This window comes from Taeniopygia guttata, chromosome 34, assembly GCF_048771995.1.
Source record: "Taeniopygia guttata chromosome 34, bTaeGut7.mat, whole genome shotgun sequence".
Lineage (NCBI taxonomy): Eukaryota > Metazoa > Chordata > Aves > Passeriformes > Estrildidae > Taeniopygia > Taeniopygia guttata.
In genome coordinates this window covers 1,501,654-1,523,099 of record NC_133059.1, presented here as the reverse complement: position 1 = coordinate 1,523,099, position 21,446 = coordinate 1,501,654, and the positions used below count along the sequence as shown (strand labels likewise).

The following is a 21,446-nucleotide window of genomic DNA, read 5'->3' as shown; positions in this document are numbered from 1 at the left end:
GCTGGGACTCACCCACCCTTGTTCCTGCTCTGGCAAAACCTTCACCCAGGTCCCTGCCTGAGCTCCAGTTGTGCAGGCTGAGTGTGCCAGGAGCAGCCAGACCTGTGCTTGGGGGCTCTCGAGGAGCCATCCCTGCCCTGCTTCCCTGGGTTTGTGGCCCTGTGGCAGAGGGACAAGGCTTAGTACTCAGGATTTGTCAGGGGAATAATTCCTATTGCAGAAAGGCATGGTACCATCTGCACTACCACTTCTAAGGGAAATGGCAGGAGCTGGTTTAAGGAATTATTTTCCTACTCACACATCATTCCTGGCTCTCTCAGGTCAGAAATCCCCAGCATTCCTGCTGCACTCAGAGTTTGCCACTGAGAGATGTGAGAGGCAAAGGATTCCCTGTGGCTGAGGGCAGGTGAGGGGCTGGATGGGCTTGTTCCCCCAGCACTGCTCTGCTCAGCCCCCTCTCCTTCCCTGAGCATCTCCCTGGGCCTGGACATTCCCTCCTGAGAGGTGCCTTGTCCCTGCCAGCAGAGCCCATCCCACCCTGTGTGCCCTCGGCCCGGCCCTACAGAAACCTGCCTGTGTGCAGGGCCCTGGCTGGGGCAGGCTCTGTGTGCAGCTGGGCAAGGGCAGCTCAGGAGAGCCCTGCTGGGCCCTGCAGAGGTGATGCTGCTGCTGTCCAGGGATGAGGAGTGGCTGAAGGCCCTTTGGGAGGCTCCCAGCAGAGAGACTGACCACCCAAAGTCACAGTTCTGGAGTCTCTGTAAATGTTCAAACATTCCTGTGATGATCCTGTGTGTCCCTTTCAACTCAGAATGTTCTGTGATTCTGGGATTACAATTCCTGTTCTGCTTCTCTCATCCCGATGTTGTCTATAATCAAAAGAGAAAAAGTCCCTTGCAACAGTGGTGGAAGAATAAAGTCAAAACCAGACCTTTATTGGAAGCTTTCAGGTGTTCCAGTGGGGATGGAACACACCCAGCCCCTGATTTTAGCAATTCATTAAGGTTGATAATTAGGGTATTTAACAGGAACATCCAATAGGAGATTGTTACCCCAGTTACACACCCCTGGCTCAACCCATTGGAGTAATTCCAAGGGCTTTTTTGTACGTTTTTGTTATGACTGCTCACATTGTGGTCAAAAATGAAAATGTTCTTCTTCCTGATTATAATGTCCACTTCCTGAAGATAAGACTATCCAGTAACTCAGGAATATATTTAGACAGCGTATGGTTTGAAAAACTAAGAGATACTAAAGTAAATCAAGGATTGCAGTAATATGAGTACATAATAGAAGTTTTATAGAGTTAAATAAGAGTTTAATAGAGTCAACTAAGGATTATATATTTATAATTATATCATAGTAATTTACAGAGCTACAAATATATGAAAAGCAAAAATCTTATTGTCACCACCCCAGCTTTCCCATCCTGCTCCAACCAGGAAATTGAAAACACTCTCAGGAAATCTCCTGCCCTTTACAGCAATCCCAGGCTTACCTTCTTTGGGAAGTGTCCTCTGGAGCTGTGCCCAGGCTGGTCTGGAGCTGGGAGCAGCCCTGCCCCACCCAGCCCCTCTCAGCAGCAGCACCTGCCCTGCTCAGGGTGGCTCCTTCCCCCCACAGCTCCTGGCCAGCGCTGGGAGCAGCTCCAGGGCCGGCTGAGAGCTGTCCCTGGCAGGCAGCAGAGTCCTGGCCCAGCACAGCGCCCTGGGCTGCAGGACCCTGCTCTGCAGGACAGCCCTGGGCACCCCTGGCTGCTCTGCACAGGAGATGAGCAGAGAATGCACTCACAGGGGCTGTGGGCATTGGGATGTTCCAGCTTTAGGAGATCACTCCAGGAGCTGCAGCTGCATTGTCCTGCAGCCAGAGGTTCCTGTGCCAAGGGCTGGCAGTGATTCTGCCCCAGGCACTTCTCAGCCCTTCCCAGCCCTGACTGATTGAAGCTCTCTGTGCCTCTGTGCTGTGCCTGGGCTGGCTGCAGGCAGTGCCCCAGCCCTGCTGGGCTGGGAGAAGAGCTGCTCAGCAAGAGAAATGTGCTTTTGAAGCTCTGCTTGGTTACCAGGATCACCCTCTGTGCCAGGAGCCCGGCCCAGCTCAGCAGCACAGACACAGCACAAGGACTTTAATGACCCTCTGGGGCTTTGTGCTCAGGCCCTGAACATCAGGCCCTGAGAGGGAGCTGCAGAAACCTCTCCAGAACTCCAAGTCAGACTCCAACTCCAAATTTTCTTGGACTTTTAATGGGTCCCGCTGAGCGACACGACTGAGAAAGTGTCCCCAGGCCCCAGGCAGAGCAGAGAACTGGAGGCACTGATGACAGGTGGGGACAAAGAGAAGCCAAGTCTTGGTGCCCTGGGGCACAGCAGGGTCTGTGCCACCAAGGGCTGGGAGGAGACACCTTGTCCTGAGGCCCTGGGGCCTCCTGGCACAGCCCCAGCCAGGCTGGGCACTGTCACCCCCTGGTCCTGCCCTCAGCATCCCCCCCTACCCACATCCCAGTGGCCTCAAGGATCTGCTGGAAGGAGTCCCTGGGAGCCTTGGTCAGGAATGGCCCTGGGGGCTCCTTCATGCTCCCAGGGACTGCAGGTTTTTCAAAGGACTTTGGCTTTTGCTTTTGACTTGGAGTCTCTGAGAGCTTATTGCAATACTGTCTTCCAATTATCTGGTGTAATTAGTCCCTGGAGAGGCTTTGTCAGTAACAACACTCAGTGGGGCTCATTAATGCTTCAAGTACTTCAGTTCTTTTAAGGTACTTGGTGTTTCCCTTTTGATCCAGACTCTGAGAGGTTTGTGCAATCCTGGCCCCAATTATCTGCTTTAATGAGTCCCTTGAGAGCTTTGTACTGACACTCAGTGGAGCTCATTAATACTTTTAGATACTCAACATTTTTTTCACGTACTTTGTACTTTGGATTTTCCTTTGCACACTGAGAGTTTTTTGTGCCATTTTGAATCTCTGAGAGGATTTTGTGCCATCTTGGTCTCCAGTTCTCTCCTCCAAAGAGTCCATAAGGAGCCTTTGTTGGGGATGGACCTTAGTAGGATCTATTAATGCATTGAGACATTTTGGGTGTATGCTCTTGATTTTAACTCCTGGACAGGTTTGTGCAATCTCCTCTCGGGCCCTGAGGTTCCAGGGCTCAGCTCCAAATGCACCACAGGGCTCATTAGGATCAACAAGTTCTGACAAACCATGGCTCTGCCTTTATTTCCCTCTGCTCTCGTGCCGTTCATCAGGAAGTTTCTGTAGTGGTTTTGGTTCACCATTTTGAGATTTCTTGGGCAATGCATCAATTAGTGTGGTGGGTTAAGTGCTGTCTAATTACCAGTGCACTCACTAGAATATAGTTACTCATTTCCTGCTGTGAGGTAGGATAAGGAGAAAGGCAAAGTGGGATCAAAACTTTAAAAGAGCATAAAGAAAAGTTTATTAGCAGTAACTAAAAGAAAGAGTAATAAGAATCAGCACAAAACTTTCAGAACACTCTTCTTCTCGCCACAACTTTTTCTTCCTTATTGACAATGTAAGGAGACAAACCCTAAAATTTCAGTCAGTTTACCACCTCTAGAATAATCTTGCTTCACTTCACTTAGGGTGAGGAGTCTCTTTTTCTTGCTATGGAGACTTCTCCATAAGGAAACAGTTCTCTTGTGGCTCTCAAGTTCCATGAATAGCAGCCACTTGGAAAAAGTGTAATAGTGAAATCCCTGCCATTTTTTCACAGCTTTTACCACAGCTGTGTGTCATGGGCCATGTCAGCTTATGGGGTATTAGTTTAAAGATGAGCTGTTCAAGACCAGAGGTTCTCTTCAACTGCTTCTGAAATCATCTCTGGGAACAGAGGTCTTCTTCTCTCCCTGAGGGCACAGGGTCTCATCACTCTTCTCTCTTACTCTGTTCAAACTTCTCATGGGATCTCAGCTACTTCAACATTTGCTTACTTTTACATGGAGGCCTTCGCTGAAACAAGTTATCTCCCCATACTTTTAAATGCCTTATAGGGAAAAAGAGAGACTGATGTATCAATGAAATCCTTCTCCATAGCTTTAGCAGAGGATTTCAACCCCAAGATCAAGGCATCTCCTCATCCCTCCCATCTGGGACTCAACTTCCTCTTCACTGATCCCGGTGTCTTCTGTGTGCCTGCCCTGTGTCCTTTTCTCTCACTGGAGGGAGGATGGCAGCACTGCCAGAGTCAATATCTGCCCGGGGCTGCAGATGGTTCCGTGAGCCCGGCCGGGCTCAGTGGCCAATTCTAATTTTGGCCATGGTTCCTGGACATGAAGACCATAGGAATGAAGGAACAGAGCCCCACTGTTTTAGGGGCAAATGAGAGGTCACCACCAGAGGACAAGGCCAGCCAGAGCTGCTAGATTCTGTTCTTAGAGATACCCTTGAATATAGGAAATTTTTTAGGCAGAGTGTCAGTTGTGGCAAGGGGCATCAGAAAAGACGGAGGGTTCTTTTCCATACAAAGGAGAGCACAGAGCCCCATTGTTCCAGGATGGCATTGACATCCCAACATCAGCCAGACCTGTCAGGTGGTCCCTGGCAGGCCAAGCCAGCCAGACCTATTCCATGTTCCCTTGCTTCCATGGGGCCCCACAGTGTCCCAATGGTCCCTCGCTTCCAGGAGGCCCTGAGGTGTCACAATGCCCCCTTGGTGACACGAGGCCCTGAAGAGTCCCAATGGTCTCCATGGTTCCATCAGGCCCCAAAGAGTCATAATGGTCTCTGGGTCCATGAAGCCCCGCGGTGTCACCATGGCCCCTTGGTTCCATGGGCTCCAGTGGTGCCACAATGATCCCCTTGGTTCCATGAGGTGCTCACAGTGTCACAGTGATCTCCATGGGAAGGAAAGAACCGAGCCCCAGTGTGGCAGGGGCAGCCACCAGAGGCCAAGGCCAGCCAGGCTTGATGGTACTGGCAGATTTTTCCTGGGAGCAATCCTTCAATGTACTGAGTTTTAGAGTTGGAATCCCAATTTCAGACAAGGACATCCGGAGGAGCAGGACGGTTCTTTTCCAAAGGAAGGAAAGGACGGAACACCAGTGTTTGAGGGGCAGATAAATGGCGGCCACCAGAGGCCTAAGCCAGCCAGACGTCTCTGTCCTGGCATCATTTTTCTGGGAGCTATTCTTGTATATTGGGAATTTGGGAGGCAGATCCCAAATTTTGGCCATGGGTGCCTGGTCGATATGGATGCTTTTTAAGCAAGAAAAGCACATGGACCCAGTGTCTGAAAGGCAGATGAGAGGTGGCCCCTGGGTGGCCAAGGCACCAACACAGCTGCTGCACCTTGTCCCCTGCCCTGCACAGCTCCTTGGGAGGCACGGCAGGAGCAGCACCCTGGGAGCCTCGGGAATGCCCCTCTGGGATCCATGGCACACACTCCCAGGGGCTGGAATTCCAGTTCCCAGCCAGGAAAAGATGTTCCTGCCCTTGAAGGCAAAGCTCTTATGGAAGAGCCAAAACCCAAGTGGAGCAAGATCTTACAGTGACATTTCACTGCCAGCCTTCATAACTTCACCCATGGTTGTTGCAGCTCATGGATTGGGAATTAAATCAGGGCAGGGCCTTTGGTGGGAGCTGCCCTGGGTCAATGGAGACACTGAGAGAGAAACAGAGCAGGCAAAGGAAGGCAGGAGAGAAAGGAGGTGTTTTGGTTTGGAATGACACGTGTCTGCTAAGGGAGGCAGGAGCCTCTCCTGGAATGGAAAAATGTAGACTCTTTCTTTCTGAATTGTTATAAATTTGAAATTAAGGGCGGGGGGGGGGCTCTCAGGTAAAAATATGGGAGCAGGAATAACAGCTTTTTATTGGAGAAGAAAATAAAAAGATAAAATAAACAATGGAGTAAACCAAAATAACAGTGACAGATTCAGAATACAACCTGACACCCTGTTGGACAGGGTGTTGGCTGCAGTCCAATTGGAATGGTGGCTGCAGTCCTCCTGGAGTGTCAGATGTGGTTCTGTTGGAGAAGTGATCCTGTAGAAAAGGGTGTCTTCTTCTGAAGAGGAAGAGGCATCTGTTCCTCTGAGAAATCCAGCCCAGAAAAAGCTTTGTTGGTGGGCCAGACTCCCAAGACTAGATGCAGGTAGGAATGCTTGGCTCCTCCATCTGGGCCGAACATCTCACAGTGGGATGTTACAGTTCTTATCAGTCATGCAGTGACATTCAATAGCCCATTATCAGCAGATGTCTCCCCTGACTGAGGATTGATTGTGGAAGAGATAAGGAAAAACTGCCCACTTAGCACAGGACAACTGCCATACAGATGGCAAATAGAACACATCTTACTTTTCAGTCTGGGACAAGAGGTCACAAACAAAATCAGCTGAGAAGGCGGCACTCTGAAAAGCAAACCAGAACTGACAGAAAATGAATGGGACAGAAATCAATAATTCTGATAGTTTTATTTATTATCAAAATAAATCACACCCACCCAGCCCCACACAATCCTGACCCCACAACCTCAAATTTGGATCTTACTTCTCTCAGTCTCCTTCCAACCCCATCTAACCCTGGAGGCTGAGGAATCGAGGAATTTTTGCATGGGACTGAGATGGGAACCAGCCATTTTGAGGTAAGATTGCGTCATTTTGAGGTGACAGAGCAATCCACCTTGGCTTTTGAAGTGCAAAGATATGGAGAATACTCCCATATATCCCCCAGAACCCACAAATCCTCCAGAATATGTTCCCAAACCATAAATTCCACCTCAAACACCTGTTAAATGGTGGGAATTTTGACATCCCTGGTCAATACTCTTTTTAGTAATTTTTCAAGTGTTTTTAAGTGATAAAGACAAATCAGAAGAAAATTAGGGCCAAACCAAAACCAGAGAGCCCTTGAGCATCCCCTGGGCACAAGACAAAACAAACTCACCAGAAATTAAACTTAACCCTACATAAAATGCCTTGAGGAAGAATTGCTCTTCCCACAAGTCACTTGTGCTGGAAACACAAACAAATCCCAAACATTAATAAACCAACAACAGAAGCAATTCTGTGGCAATTCCAAATTTCATCAGTTCCAGCACAGCTCCAGCTCAGATGCTGGCAGTTTCCAAAAAAAGAAACGTGGAAATTTGGCCTAATACAGATTAATAAAGGGAAGGGAAAGGTCTGTGTAGCTGTCACAAAGGTGACAGGGACCAAGAAAATAATGATTCTCATATTTGGCAAAGTCCCCAGACCTGTGAATTCGAGAGTTACTTGGGAATTTATCTACTTGAACTGGGCTTCTTGTAGGAATTTACTGGCCTTGAGTTCCACACACTGGGGTGAATGATCCTTGTCAGTCTTGCTAGTATAATTTGTTCCCTTTTCTCCAGTTATTTAAAAAAATTTTTCAAGGAAGGATAAGAAAATACTTTCTTTACACTGGCCACCCGCAACAGCCATTTTCCTCATAAGTTCTCCCAAAAGTCACTCAGAGGAAGCTGCATCCAAGTTTCCAAGAGTTCCTCCAGGAAGAGGCAGAACCTTCACAGAGGAAAGACCCATGCTGTTGTCAAAGGTACTTGGGGTCAGACAGCAGTGCCATGAACTCACTGTGCCAAAATAATGTCGCAATCTGGTTAATAAAATTTTTAGAGAGATGCCTCTGCCCCAATGAAGGTGCTAAGGAGACCAAATCCAAAGTGTATTTTATTGAACAGTAAATGTGAGGTAGAAACAGAGATTGAAAGAAAGAGAAAAGGGGAGAGAGCAAGGGAGTGACGGGGAAAGAGATCTCCCCCTGGGGCAGGGCAAGGGTGACATTGTCCCCTGTGTGCTTGTCCTTCCCAGGGTGGGGGTTTTACACCTGAGCCAGTTTGGGTAAGGGGGTGGTGTTCACCCCCCACCCTGAGCAGGGATTGCCTCACTGTTTCAGGTTACAGTGTCAGATGTAACCAAAAGTGTTTTCAGTCACCATCTCCAGAAACTGTTATCAACAGGTGGGGCAGTGTTCTTTATCTCTTCCATGGCTCAGCCCTGATAACGCCCTCCAGGGGACCATCTTCTGTTAATGGGCCATTGAGTGTCACTGCAGGGCTGATAAAATTACATCATCCCATTGTGGGATGCTCCGCCCAGGGGGAGGAACCAAGCATTCCTACCTGGATATAATCTCACCCTTGCAACACCACGACCACCTTGCCTACTGGATTCCCAGAGGACAAGAGCTCCATAACCACCACTGGACCTTCAGAGGAAGACCAGACCCTTCTACAGGAGCACGGCTTTGACAGAATCACGTTCATCACTCCAGCCGGACTGCAGCCACCATTTCATCAGACTGCTACCACCACCCTGACCAACAGGGTGTCAGGTTATATCCTGATCCTGTGAGTTTAAACCAGTGTTTCTGTATCATTGCCTTGATCCTAGTTTTCATATTCAATTGTCATTCTGGCATAAATTCTTCCCCTGGTTTGCCTTCAAACCAGTACAAAATTCAATGTGCTCATCCGTTGTTTTCCTCCCAAAACAGGATTTCCCGTACCCAAACATTCGCCAGATGGAGGAGAAGGTTGCGAGGAAGAGGAAGATGCCCTGGGACACTGAGGCAGGTGAGGAGGAAGTCAGTGCCCCTTTCCCCCTCTCTCCTGTTCCATCTCCCAGCCCAGCCTGGCCCCCGGCTGCAGGACAGCCCCGCTGCCGACGCTCTGCTGATGGGGGTGCACAGGGGGGATCTCCTTACCCTTCCTTGTGGCACAGAGGCAAATCCCATCCTCTCCTTGTCCTTCCTCCCCCAGAGCAGGAGCTGAGGATGGAGACCAGGGAGGACAAATTCCCACAGCAGAACCTCATGGAAGAGGCTGTTTTGAGCAACTCCACAGTGCATGAATCCCACAAGGAAAACCCCCGGCGATCCTACAGGAGGAGGGGCTGCAAACCCAGCCCAGGGTGCTCTGAGGAGGAAAGACCCACCCAGTGCCAGGGAGGTGGGCAGAGTTTCAGCCAGAGCTCAGAGCTGCTGGTCCCTGAGCATCCTTGTGAGAGACAGAGGCGCTATGAGTGTTTGGAGTGTGGGAAGAGGTTCAGGCAGAGCAACAACCTCATCTGCCACCAGATGATCCACACCGGGGAATGGCCCTACGAGTGTGGGGAGTGTGGGAAGGGCTTCAGCTGCAACTCCAAACTTGTCACCCACAAACGTATCCACACTGGAGAGAGGCCCTATGAGTGTCCTCTATGTCAGAAGAGGTTTCAGACCAGCTCCAGTCTTCTCCTGCACCAGAGGATTCACACGGATGAGAGGCCCTTCCGCTGCCCCGACTGCGGGAAGGGCTTCAAGCACAACTCCACCCTCATCAACCATCGGCGCATCCACACTGGGGAGAGGCCCTACGAGTGTGGGGAATGTGGGATGAGCTTCAGGCAGAGGTTCAGCCTGAACTGCCACCAGAGGATCCACACTGGGGAGAGGCCTTACGAGTGTCCCCAGTGTGGGAAGAGCTTCTCCAGGAGCTCTCACTTGACCAAACACCAACGGAGGCACCGGTAAGGGAAGCCCTGTGAATGCCCCAACTGCAGGAAGAGCTTCATGCACTCCTCCAACTCCATCCTCCATGGGAGGACCCATGTTGGTCAAAGCCCTGGTGACCCACATTCCCTGTGATCCCTGCTGAGAAGACACCTGTAAAGTGGTCTCCACGTCCTCCTGGATCCCCATAGGCACCTGGATGGACACAGGGGCAAGAACACTCATCAGGACTCTGATCTAAACTATAAATTAATTGGGAAGAAGTGATTTGTTGACTTTACACCCCAAAAAATCTCACCTGATCTGTCCAATTATTTCTTCTGGTAGCATCAAGCAGTGTTGCATGACCTTGGAGGTCTTTTCCATGTAAATAATTTCCTTCTTCACCCTGTCTAAACAACCAAAACTGGGGTGAAAATCAAGAAGTTAAACTAAGATATCTTAACCTGCACCATTTACCAGGATTTGGGGGTGAATGTGGGGTTGGTTCAATGGAATATTTGGGAAGATTTGGGTGTTCTGAGGTTATCAAAGCCAGGGGACATGGCCACAATCTCAGAGGTGTGCCAGCAGAACATGTCTACCTGAGCCCACCTGTTCTCCAAGAATTCTGTCTGTCCCAGTCCCTGGCCTGTGTCTCCCCATTTGGGATGTTCTCCCTAAGAGCCCAAATTGCTGCTGAAGTGCCTGAGCTGATCCTGGCTGTAAATGTTCCTACCCACCAACCTCTCTTGGTCAGTGCCATGGGAGGTGGAAGTTTAGGAGCTCCTGAGGGGACTGGGAAGGGCTTCTGTCAATCTTGTGGGCATTTGTGGTGCTGGGAGGAGGCTTGGCAGGACCTGTGAGGGAGGTTTGGGTCCCTGACAGAGCTGTGTGGCTTGCAGGGAATTTGGGCAGGTCTTAGAGGAGATGGAAAGGGGATTTGGTGGTTCTTGAGGACATTTATCTTGCAGGGAGTAGTCGGGGGAGTCCTGGCTGGGATCTGTGGGGTGGTTTCAGGAGTCTGGGAGTGGCTGTGGGGCTGGGAGGGGGTTTTTGGGTAGTCATGATCCCCCAGAACCCCAAAGCAGCCACCAGGTCCCACCCCCCAAGATGCTGCTGGGGGTTGGTGGCTCCATGTTGGGGTTCATCCTCCTGGCTCTGAGGAGGGGTCCCCAGGGTCCATGTGTGTCCTGCCAGAGCATGTGTGACCCCTCCATCCCGGTGTCACCCCCTTGTCCCTCCCCACAGGGCTCCTGCCCCAGCTCCTGCTCCCCCAGAGGGAATTTGAGGAGGGGGCGGAGGAGGTGCACAGCCGCCACCGGGGGATGACCCCGGCCCAGCCCCTTTGTTCAGCACCAAGCTGAGCTCGGGGCCTCAGGAGGAAGAGGCCGGTGGGAAGCAGATCCTGGAGCTGGGACAGTGCTTGGGGTCAGGGCAAGGTCCTGCCCTGCACACCTGGCTCAGGTGTGACCCTGCCCAGGCAAGGGAGTGGCACATTCCCATTCCCTTGGATCAGGGCTGGGAGCAGCATTTGGAGCAGGGACATGGAAATCCTGGAGTGACTGGGAGCACACTGCGGGGGGGAATTATTCCCCCCCTCCCCCCCTTCTCAGGCCGCCCTGCCAGCTGAGAAATGCTCGCTGGGCCTCGGCCTTGGCCAGCAGCCCCTGGGCTCAGCTCCTCTGGAGCTCATCACAAACCCTGTCTGCTCCAGGCACTGCTGCTGCCCAACCATCTCCTGGGTGCTTCAGGAGCAGCCCTGGGAACTGTTTGTGTTCCCTCAGTGGCACAACATCCCTGTTCTCACCCTGCCAAAGAAAGCTGCTGATGCCAAGTGCGGCCAGGGTGAAACATGGCTGGGACTGAAGCCCCTCTCTTGGGGCCCTACAAACAGCGCTCCAAAAGGAGCCCTTGGAGCTCTCCTGGGCCAGTGACTCCCTCTGAGTGGGGCCTCTCCGAGCCGGGAACTCTCCCGTTTGCTGCACTCAGGGGATCCCGAACAACGAGGGAGCCTGGGCCGATCCCCCCACTCCTCTAGGCTCAACCCTTCCCCGCTGGGGAGATGCCAAAGCATCCACAGGGAGCATTTCCCTGCCCTCAGGGGAATTTCTCACAGGTGCCCTGCACTGACTCTCTGTGTCTGTGTGCACACAGGAGTGCCTGTGCTGGGGAAATGTGGCAGAAATGCTGCTCTCTGAGGGGTCTGAGTGCCTTGGGTAGCTGAGCCAGTCAGGCCTGTAAGTAAGGTTAAATCAAATGGTCTAAGTGACACTGTAGTCCCCGTGATTCCACGAGGCCCTGCCATGCTCTAATAACCCCTTGGTTCCAGTGTGTCCCAAAGTGTCAGAACAGTCTCCATTGTTCCATGAGGCCCCACAAAGTCACTGTGGTCCCCTTGGTGCCACAGGGCCCCACAGTGTAACAATGGACTCTTGGCTCCATGAGGTGCCACGCTGTGTCATAATGGCTCATGGTTCCATGAGGCCGCACAGTTTAACAATGGTCCCTTGGCTCCATGAGGCCTTGCTGTGTCACAATGGACTTGGGGTTCCATGAGCTTTCCTACTGCCAAAAACAGTCTCCCTGGTTCCACAGTGTCACCATGGTCCCTTTGTTCCATGAGGTTCCATGGCAGAACCTTGGTTCCATGGCCACCTTGGTTCTGTGTGACCTTGCAGTGTCACAATGGAGCTGTGGTTCCACGAGGCCCTGCTGTGTCACAACGGCCCCTTGGTTCCAAGAGATTTCTCAGGGTCACAATGATCTCCTCGGATCCGTGGTATCACAAATCACAAAGGCAAATGCATATTGCCAAGAGTTGAAACACAGCAGACAGGGAAGATGTGAAAAGTGAGTGTGTAAAGGCCTTTTAATTCACAGCCCCCACTGAGAGCTTTGGGGCTCACAGATGGACAGAGATGGTTCTGCTCACCCCTCTGTCCAAAGCGGGGGTAACACACGCTGCTGCAGGTGCTTGGGTTGGTCTCTGCAGGTCCAGGTGGATGCCAAACCTGCTCTTCACAGCCTTCTCCCTTCCCCTGTCCCTCTGCCAAGTGCAGCGGGCCTCAAGGACTGAAAGGAGCACAGAGAGCCAAAGGGGGACACTTGCACCTGCCTCACTGGGAGCTCCCTGGGAAGCACTTTCCTTGAGAAGCAAGTCCCTGTCCTCCAAAGGCATTACCCCAAATGTGCGGCTTTTCTGCTCAACATCAACACACCCTTAAGAAACGCTGGCAAGGCTGAAGGACTTCATGTCCTTTCAGGACAGGCACTCCAGCTCTAGCTCATATTCCCTCAAGTGCCTTTCCAGGTGGAGGCTCAGACGTGCAGCCCCAGGCCCTCTACAAACACAAGCTGCTCAGTGCCTCTTCACCTGCCTCAACTCCTGCCTGCGCCCATGGCACCAAGACCAGGCTGTTCCCAGCCAGAGCCCAGAGCCCTGCTCCCGCAGGACGCTCTTGCCAGCACCTTCCAGGCCCTCCGCTGTGCACACAGCGCTTTTCACCCGCTCCCAACAGGCTCTGGAAGGCAGAGCACAGCCTGGCTGCCTCTGCCACCAGCACAGCCCAAACACAGGCGGAGGAAGAAGCAGCAGGGGCTGTTTTGCGGCCATGCCCAAGAGAGACTGGAAGGGTGCCCTCCCTCTGCTCTCACTTGCTTGTCTTTCTGACTGGCTCTGAGCCTGGGGCTGCCATTCCTCACTTGTGGGCACCAGAACCACAGCCGGGATCCCGGCACTGCCTGACAGCGCTCCGGGCACTGGCAGGGTCGTGTGTCCCAGTCTCGGGCACCGCGCTGCTGCTTCCTTTGCCCTCAGGCACACCCAAAGCTCCCTGCTAAGCCCGGATGGTCGCTGGTTCTGCCCTCTCCCTGATCCTGTGCAGGGATGGAGCACTGCTGAGCTGTCAGGAAGCTATTCCTGAAAACTTCCAGCATTCCAAGCTCCTTTGCCCTCCGTGGAAGCTTGCCATGGAATCCCTCACAGCTGCCTTCAGAGCATACTCAGCTTGGCTCTTCCAAATTCCAGGGGCTCCAGGCTACTCAGCAAGATCTGCAACTCCACAGGGTTGTGGAACTGCACCTTCAGCACAGGCACCTTTCCAGCCTGATCTGCCCTCGTTCTGTGTGTGTGTGCACAGAACACGGCGTGGAAGAGAACAGCAGCAGGGGCCTGTGTGTCCCAGGGCCCGGGATTTGTGCCGCTTCAGCTCCACAGAGCTGCAGGTAAGGGGGAGAAACCAAACTGTTTATTAATGGAAGGGAAAGGGAAGGGATGAGATGGGGGCCAAAAAAAGGGAATGGGCAGCGTTTGAGGGCTGGAGGGAGGGAGCTGTCAACAGGGAGGGGGAAGGCAGCAGCTATGGGAGCTTGCAGCAGGCACAGCTGTGGCCAGCATCAGGTGTGCCTGGAGCTCCAGTGACATTGAGTCCTGCTGCTCTCTTCACTGTCTCCTGGTACTCTGCTTGGGAGCCTGGTTCTCTGAATCCAGCAGATGACCTTAGTTCTGCACATCTTTGTCCAAAAATTGTCTGAGTTTCCAGGTTAGTGGAGGATGGGCTGTCATCTTCGCTCATAGCTTGAAGGGCTGGAAGACAGATGAACAACCACAGTGAGAGAGCAGGGGCTGTGAGATATCACAGAGAGCTGTGTGACATCACAGGGACTGTGTGACATCACAGAGAGCTGTGTGACATCACAGAGAGCTGTGTGACATCACAGAACCTGTGTGACATCACAGGGGCTGTGTGACATCACAGGGGCTATGTGACATCACAGGTCCTGTGTGACATCACAGAGAGCTGTGTGACATCACAGATTCTGTGTGACATAACAGATCCTGTGTGACATCACAGAGACGTGCGTGTGACATCACAGAGAGATGTTTGATGTAACAGAGATGTCTGTGTGACATCACGGAGATGCCAGTGTGACATCACAGAGAGCTCTGTGACATCACAAAAAGCTGTGTGACCTCATAGGGTCAGTGTGACGTCACAGTGATGTCCTAGTGACATCACAGAGAGCTGTGTGACGTCACAGAGATGTCAGTGTGACATCACAGAGAGCTGTGTTACATCACAGAGATAACAGTGTGACATCACAGAGGGCTGTGTTACATCACAGAGATGTCTCTGTGACATCACAGAGGGCTGTGTTACATCACAGAGATGTCCGTGTGACATCACAGAGGGCTGTATGATCTTGCACCTTCTGGAAGATGGAGTATCGCCCACTCTGTATTGCCCGGAGGACATGCAATGTTTGAAGTGGCAGCTCTGACATGGCACTACTGACATCCTCGGTCAGGCATTGAAGGGCTGCAAGAGAGAGGAACAGAGCCACGGTCAGATCCCGACTCTGCGGGGAGCCGAGGGGAGCCCCCCCTGCCAGGGCCATCCCAGCCGGCTCTTGCCATGGCCGGGAGGGATCAGGGACCAAGGGGATCAGCCCGAAGCTGCTGGCCACGCATCCCCCACGTGTCCCTGAAATCTCTGTGTGCTCTACCTAGGAGAGCAGAGCTCTCTGCAGCCGGGGCAGGGCTTGCAGCTCGCCCCGGCAGCCCCCGCTGTCAGCCCGCTGCCCTGTCTCACCATTGCAGATCAGCTGGAGCTTTTCCTGCTGTCCCCTCAAGCTCCTCCCGGCCGTCCCTGGGAACACAGAGCCTGTCAGGCCCGGCGGCACAGCTCCCTGCCAGCGGCGCTGCCAGCCCTGTGCCCACACGCCCTCCTGGCCCGGCTCGTGGCTCTCCCATGAACCTGACGGCGCCTCTCGCAGGGGCTCCTGTGGGCTCTGCAGGTAGGGCAGGGCCCGGCGCAGGTGCTCGGCCACGCTGCTGCTGTCCTCTGCCAGCTGCAGAGAGCGGCAGGAGGGAAGGGTTGGCCCCGCAGCCCCGCCGGGCCGGGGCTCCATGGGCACCCGGCTCGGGCCGCAGGAGCCTGGAGCAGAGCCCGCGCGGCCTTGGGCTGCAGCAGCGGGCAGGGGCACAGCTGCCAGCCCACACACCGAGCACCGCGCTCAGGGGGCTTGTCCAGGCTGGGGCTGCGGCTTCCCGACCCTCCTTACCAGGCACTCGGTGAACTTCCACAGCTCCTGGTTCTTCACCAGCTTTTCAAGATCCCTCCTGTTCAGGAACTCGGCCGCACAAAGCAGCGTTTCCTGAGAAGCCTGGAGAGCAGCAGAGACGCGGAGATGGCCCCACAGCCCAGGGCACAGGACCCGTCCCTGTGCCAGGGCCTGGAGGAGGCTGCAGCCTGCGAGGTGCCAGGGCAGGAGGCAGCCCAGCCCCTGCCAGGGGAACAGCAGCAGCTGCCGAGTCCTCACCTCTGCCACTCGCTGGTTCTCATCATGGCAGTGGAAGGAGAGTGGCAGCAGGCTCTGGCGCACGTGTGCCTTCAGGGCCTTTTTTTCCTCTTCCGGAAAACGATCCAGCATGTCTCGGTAGACAAACATGGAGCTCAACTGCACCTGGCTATCCTCCTATATGAAAGGAAGGAAGAAAGACCTCAGCGTCAGCTGCTTCAGGCCCACCTGGGCACAGCCTTTAAGTGCACAGGGCACAAAGTTTGTGGGCAGCACCCGTTGGCTGTGGCTGGAGGCACAGAGCCTTACGTTGTCAAAGAGTGGCAGGAGCGCCTCAGCCAGCTGCAGGGCGAGGGTGCTGGTTATTGGGGCACCATTGCAGAGAAATAAACCCCTGAGGAGAACCGCGGTCATCCTGAGCATGACACTGTCATTTTCCTGCAGGAGCTCCATGAGCCTTTCATGCAGGCTCCACAGCCTTATGGCCATCTACTTGTGGAACACAAGTGTGTGAAACACCATCCTGCTGCCACAGGGCCCAGGGGCCAAAGGCCTGTGCCAAAGCACTCGGGCAGCTGCAGCAGGAGGCAGGAGAGCTGGCAGCAGCTGCCTCAGTGCCCCAAGGCCAGCCAAGCCCCAGGGACTGCCTTCCCCAGCCCCACGCTGGCAGCACGGCTTCAGCCCCTGCGCTCTTCTCACCGAGGCACTGGTGGTGCCGAGCACCACGAGGCCTCTGAGTGCCAAGCGACGCCTCGCCCTGCACTCGTTCTGCAGGTTCTTTGACAAGAACTCCAGGACGCTGTCACGGCATTCACTCAGGTTCAGGCGCTCCAGGACCTGAAAGGCACAGGGCAGTGACAGGGGAGCGGCCGGCGGGAGCCCAGAACCGCACAGGGCCGGGCCCAGGCAGCAGCACAGGGCGCGGGCTCCGTCCCAGGCACTGCGGCCAAGAGAGGGCAGAGAGCCGGGAGGCAGCTGAGCGAGGCAGCGCTGGCCTTCAGGCTCACCTCCACAAGGAACGCCAGGGCGGCCAAATCCCGGCATGGCGTGTCTTTGCTGAGCAGCCCGAGCAGCTGGAATGCAATCGCGGAACACACGGCTTCGGATGCGCGGTGCATTTCTCTGACAGGAGGAAATAGGAGCCAAACCCTGAGCCAGCGGGGGCAAACCTCTCCCAGGACTGACTCACAGAGGTCTGGCCTTTCTCCACCACCCTGCAAGGGGCAGCTGAGCCCTCTGGGAGGTTGCTGCTCTTGGGCACGCTTCTCTCCCAGCTTTTTGCAGCCTCCTTGGCCGTCCCTTGGTGACAAGGGCTTCTGGCCCACGGCCACGGGGACTGTGTGGGGCACCTGGGGCACAGGGCACACATGCCGGGGACAGCTGGGGAGCAGGGGGTCTCACCTGGCCAGCACGCCCACAGCACAGTGGTGGGTGTCAGCACAGAGCAGTGTGTCCCAGCCACCCTTGTCTTCCATGGCCACCACCACATCCTCATAGTGCAGTCGGCAGAGCAGGGCCTTCAGGGTCTGCTCTGGAAAGATCTGCACAGAGCAAAGCCCAGGTCACACTGGGAGCACTGGCTCCTGCCCAGGGATTTGGCAAGGACAGGAGGACTGGCATGGAGCACCTTCTGGGGTTGGAGGCAAGGCCGTGTTGCTGCTGACATCCCTCCCAGAAGGTATCGACCTCCTCTGGCATATCCAGAGTGCTGAAGAGCACTTGGAAGAGCAGATGGACAAAGAGGCAGGGGAAATACACGGTCACCATCTGTGGGACACAGGGCAGCTGGAGGATCTTCCACATCACCACAGTTGCCTGCAAAGGACAAAGCCCCTCGAGACAGCGTGTAACGACGTATATTTGTATTCCACGGACAGATTCAAGCGAGATCTCTTTGGTTGCTCTTGGAGGGTGAAGTTTATTCAGGACGCAGAGAGGCTCTGCCTCGAGCTGCCAGACACAGCAGGTGGCTGGGCCTCGGGTGATGGGGGAGGGGAGAGACAGAGAGGAGAGCAGGGACTCCCGGAGGACTCTCCAGGAGGGGAAGGGAAGATCCAAGAGGGCGTCCAGCCCCCTGGAGACCCCTTATCAAGGGGGGCTCCAGGGTGGGCTGGAACAGGACCTGGGCCAATGGGGTCACAGGCACCTGATGGTTCAGGGGAGGGTTACAGATGTGGGGTGAACCATACATTCTGGGGGGTGACATGGGAGAATCCATTCGGCTTTTGGACCCCGCTGAAGGTGAGGGTGATTGTCCAGCCAGTAGGGGGCGATATATTCGTCCTGGCTGTACCATTGTGGTTCTTAATCATATTTATCTACCCTCCCCAACATCTCCCCCTTTTTCACTGAACCATTTGAAATATTAAATATTGATTTAACAACTATTTTCTGCACACTTGGAGGTGTACAGGGTATTGTTACTAGAACTATACTTATTGCTACTGGAACAGTCAAGCTTATTTTACAGAGTTCCTTTAGCCAAGGTGCAAGGCTTAACCTATTAAGTAAACTGTATAGCTGAGATGACCTTATTGTTATTAAATCACTGATTATAGTAGGGGAGGCATTGTCAGAATTTTTTTGGAAAAGGTCTTATAATTAAACGGGTTGAAAAAGGTTTGTTAGGGTTTGTGTTAGATATATAGGTGGTCTTAGAGCTTGCAGGCTTGGCTAAAGCTACTCGGCATTTGTCCTTGGTTGAATTATAAGTAAAACTTCAATATAAAAACTGAAACAGAAGAACAAAAACAACATGCACGCATTAAACGATAGAAAGTCCATTTTTCTCTCGAAGACGCAGCGTGGTTCAGGTCTGGGTGCTGGCTTCTTGGCTTGTGCTTGTAGAGGAACTGTCTGGTGTGGGGGTGTCAGCAGATTTCGGAGCATGGTAAGGCTTTACATTCTTTCCTGGGACCCACTTAAGTCCTTGACCTGTAGAAACACAAGCAAAACCTTTTCCCCACGTTATGAGGTTGTATGGACCTTCTATTTGCCCTGTGTCTAAGTTTTTTATTAAAACTGGGGGGTGTTCCTTAATTTTTGCTTTTTTGTTGTTCAGAAAGTGTCTGTAGATGGGGGGGTCGGGCTCTTCTGTAGAGCTATTTAGGAAATTGTAAACATACAGAGCTTTACTCAATCTCTTTTGAGGTGTAGCTTGATCTACTCCTCCTTTCTGTTGATTTAAAATGCGTTTTAGGGTTTGGTGTGTTCTTTCTACCATTCCCTGACTCGTGGGGGAGTGAGGGATGCCAAATGTATGGTGAACACCCCAATCATTCAGGAATGTGGCTAGTTCTTGTGAGGTATATGAGGGGCCATTATCAGTTTTAATTTCTTGGGGAACACCTAAATAGGAGAAGGCTTGTGAGAAATGTTGGCAGACATGCTTGGCTGTTTCCCTTGTATGTACAGAGGCAAAAATTGCATTTGAAAATGTATCAATAGAGACATGGATGTTTTTAAACTTCCCAAAAGATGGATATTTAGTGATATCTGTTTGCCATTTCTGTAGGCTCTCCAACCCTCGCGGGTTGGTGGCTGCTGAAGGGGGGAGGGGTTGCACATGCTGACAGCTTGGGCAAGCTCGTACAATATTTTGTGCTTGCTCTAGGGAAATGTGAAAATCTCGTTTGATGGCCTGTGCGTTTTGGTGAAAGAATGCATGGCTCAATTTGGCCTGTTCAATAGTGTTGGGCAAGGTGGTTGCAGCAAGCACCGAGGTGGATTTCTCAACGCTTGCTGAACCTTCCTCATCAGACGCGGCTGATGCCAGTGCATCAGCACGTGCATTTCCCTCTGCCATGAATCCTGGAAGACCAGAGTGAGCCCTGATATGAGAGATAAAGTAAGGATTAGCTCTGTGTGATAAAATGTTATATAAACAGGTAAGCCAAAGACACAAATTATTGTTGCTTACATCCTTTAGAACGGATCCTTCAATTCTCTTAATGACATTAGCTACATAAGCTGAATCTGTGATCAGGTTGAAAGGTTCCGGAAAGAGCTGAAATGCTCTTACAACTGCAGCCAATTCAACAATCTGAGGGGAACCTTCAACTTTTTGGACATCTTGTTCCCAGGTTTTAGTTTTTGTATTTTGCCATGTAACAACTGAGTTGTGTGTTCGGCCTGACCCGTCAGTGAAGATAGTAATTGCATTTAAAGGTTCTTCACTGATCAGGGGCTTCTCCTTATAACATAACTTGGCTTTGATCATTTTGTGTGCTGGGTAGTGAATTGAGCAGGTGCCTGGGAAGTTCAGCAAGGCATACAGCAGGTCCTCCGATTTTTGCATAGCCCAGTCAAAATAGGTTTTCTTCATGGGCAGGTAAATAGTTTCAAACTCGCGGCCTGCTATTGAAAGGAGCCTTGCTCTGCCTTTGATGATGATCTGTGACATCATCTCCAAAGGTGTGAGGATTGTCTTTGGTGACCTATAGGAAATAAAAACCCATTCAATTATTAACAGTGGATCCTTGAGAGAAGAGTCCCATTGGAAGATGAGGCCGCACAGCCTCAACTTTTCTCCCAGGATTGCAAGGAAAAAGGGTTGACCAGGAACATAGCGATGTGCCTGCCTGTTCTGCAGAGCATCAGTGATGTGTTCTAGGGCTTTACAAGCCTCTGGAGTGAGAGACCTGGGGGATCTGAGTTCATTGTCTCCCTTTAACAGATCAAAAAGTGGAGCAAGTTCATCAGCAGTTATTCCTAAGACAGGCCTAACCCAATTAATTTCCCCTAAGATCTGTTGTAAGTCCTGTAGAGTGCGGACATCGGTTCGGATTTGTATCTTTTGGGGGGAAATAGACTGATCTGTTAGTTTCCAGCCTAGATACTTCCAGGGGGCAGTTTCTTGTATTTTTGATTCAGAGATCACAAGTCCAGCCTTTTTTACTTCAGCAACAGCATAACTACAAGTCCCTCTCATCTGCTCTTGTGTTGGTGCTGCAATAAGCAGATCATCCATGTAGTGAAGGATAACGGATTGTGGAAACTTTTGGCGGACTGGAGTCAGCGCGCGGGCGACGAAATATTGGCAGATAGTAGGCGAGTTTTTCATTCCTTGGGGGAGGGAAAGCCAGTGATACCTCTGAAGCGGTTCTTGTAAGTTCGTACTTGGGATGGAGAAGGCAAAACGAGGAGCGTCATCTGGATGCAGAGGGATGTTGAAGAAACAGTCTTTCAGATCTATGATGATAAGAGGCCAGTCTCTGGGTATCATGGACAGGTTGGGCAGGCCAGGCTGGAGTGGGCCCATGTTTTCGATCACTGCATTGATTTTTCTGAGATCGTGTAGCAGTCGCCAGGTGTTAGAGGTTTTCTTATGGATCACAAATACAGGTGAGTTCCAGGGGCTGTTAGTGGGCTTAATGTGGCCCTTCTGCAGTTGTTCTGCTACCAGTTCTTTGAGGGCACTCAGCTTGTTATCTGGCAGGGGCCACTGATCGACCCAGACAGGGGTGTCAGTCTTCCAGGTCAGTTTCGGAGTGCTGAGTGCTTTAGTGGCCCCTACAAAAAACCCAGTTCAATTTTAGCTCCCCATGCAGAAAGCAAGTCCCTTCCCCATACTGTGATGGGTTTCTGAACCACATAAGGGCGAATCAATGCTTTCATTCTGTCAGGCCCTTCAATGCTGATCACAGATTCGCTTTGCAAGCACGGAGTGACACCTCCGATGCCTGTGAGA

The 21,446-nt window shown here is 52.5% G+C and overlaps 1 protein-coding gene across 1 annotated transcript in view; it reads right to left on the bottom strand.

The window, feature by feature from the left end:
- Positions 1–21,446, bottom strand: part of LOC121468955 (uncharacterized) — a 2,238,800-nt gene that overhangs the window by 1,189,491 nt on the left and 1,027,863 nt on the right. The window lies entirely within an intron of this gene.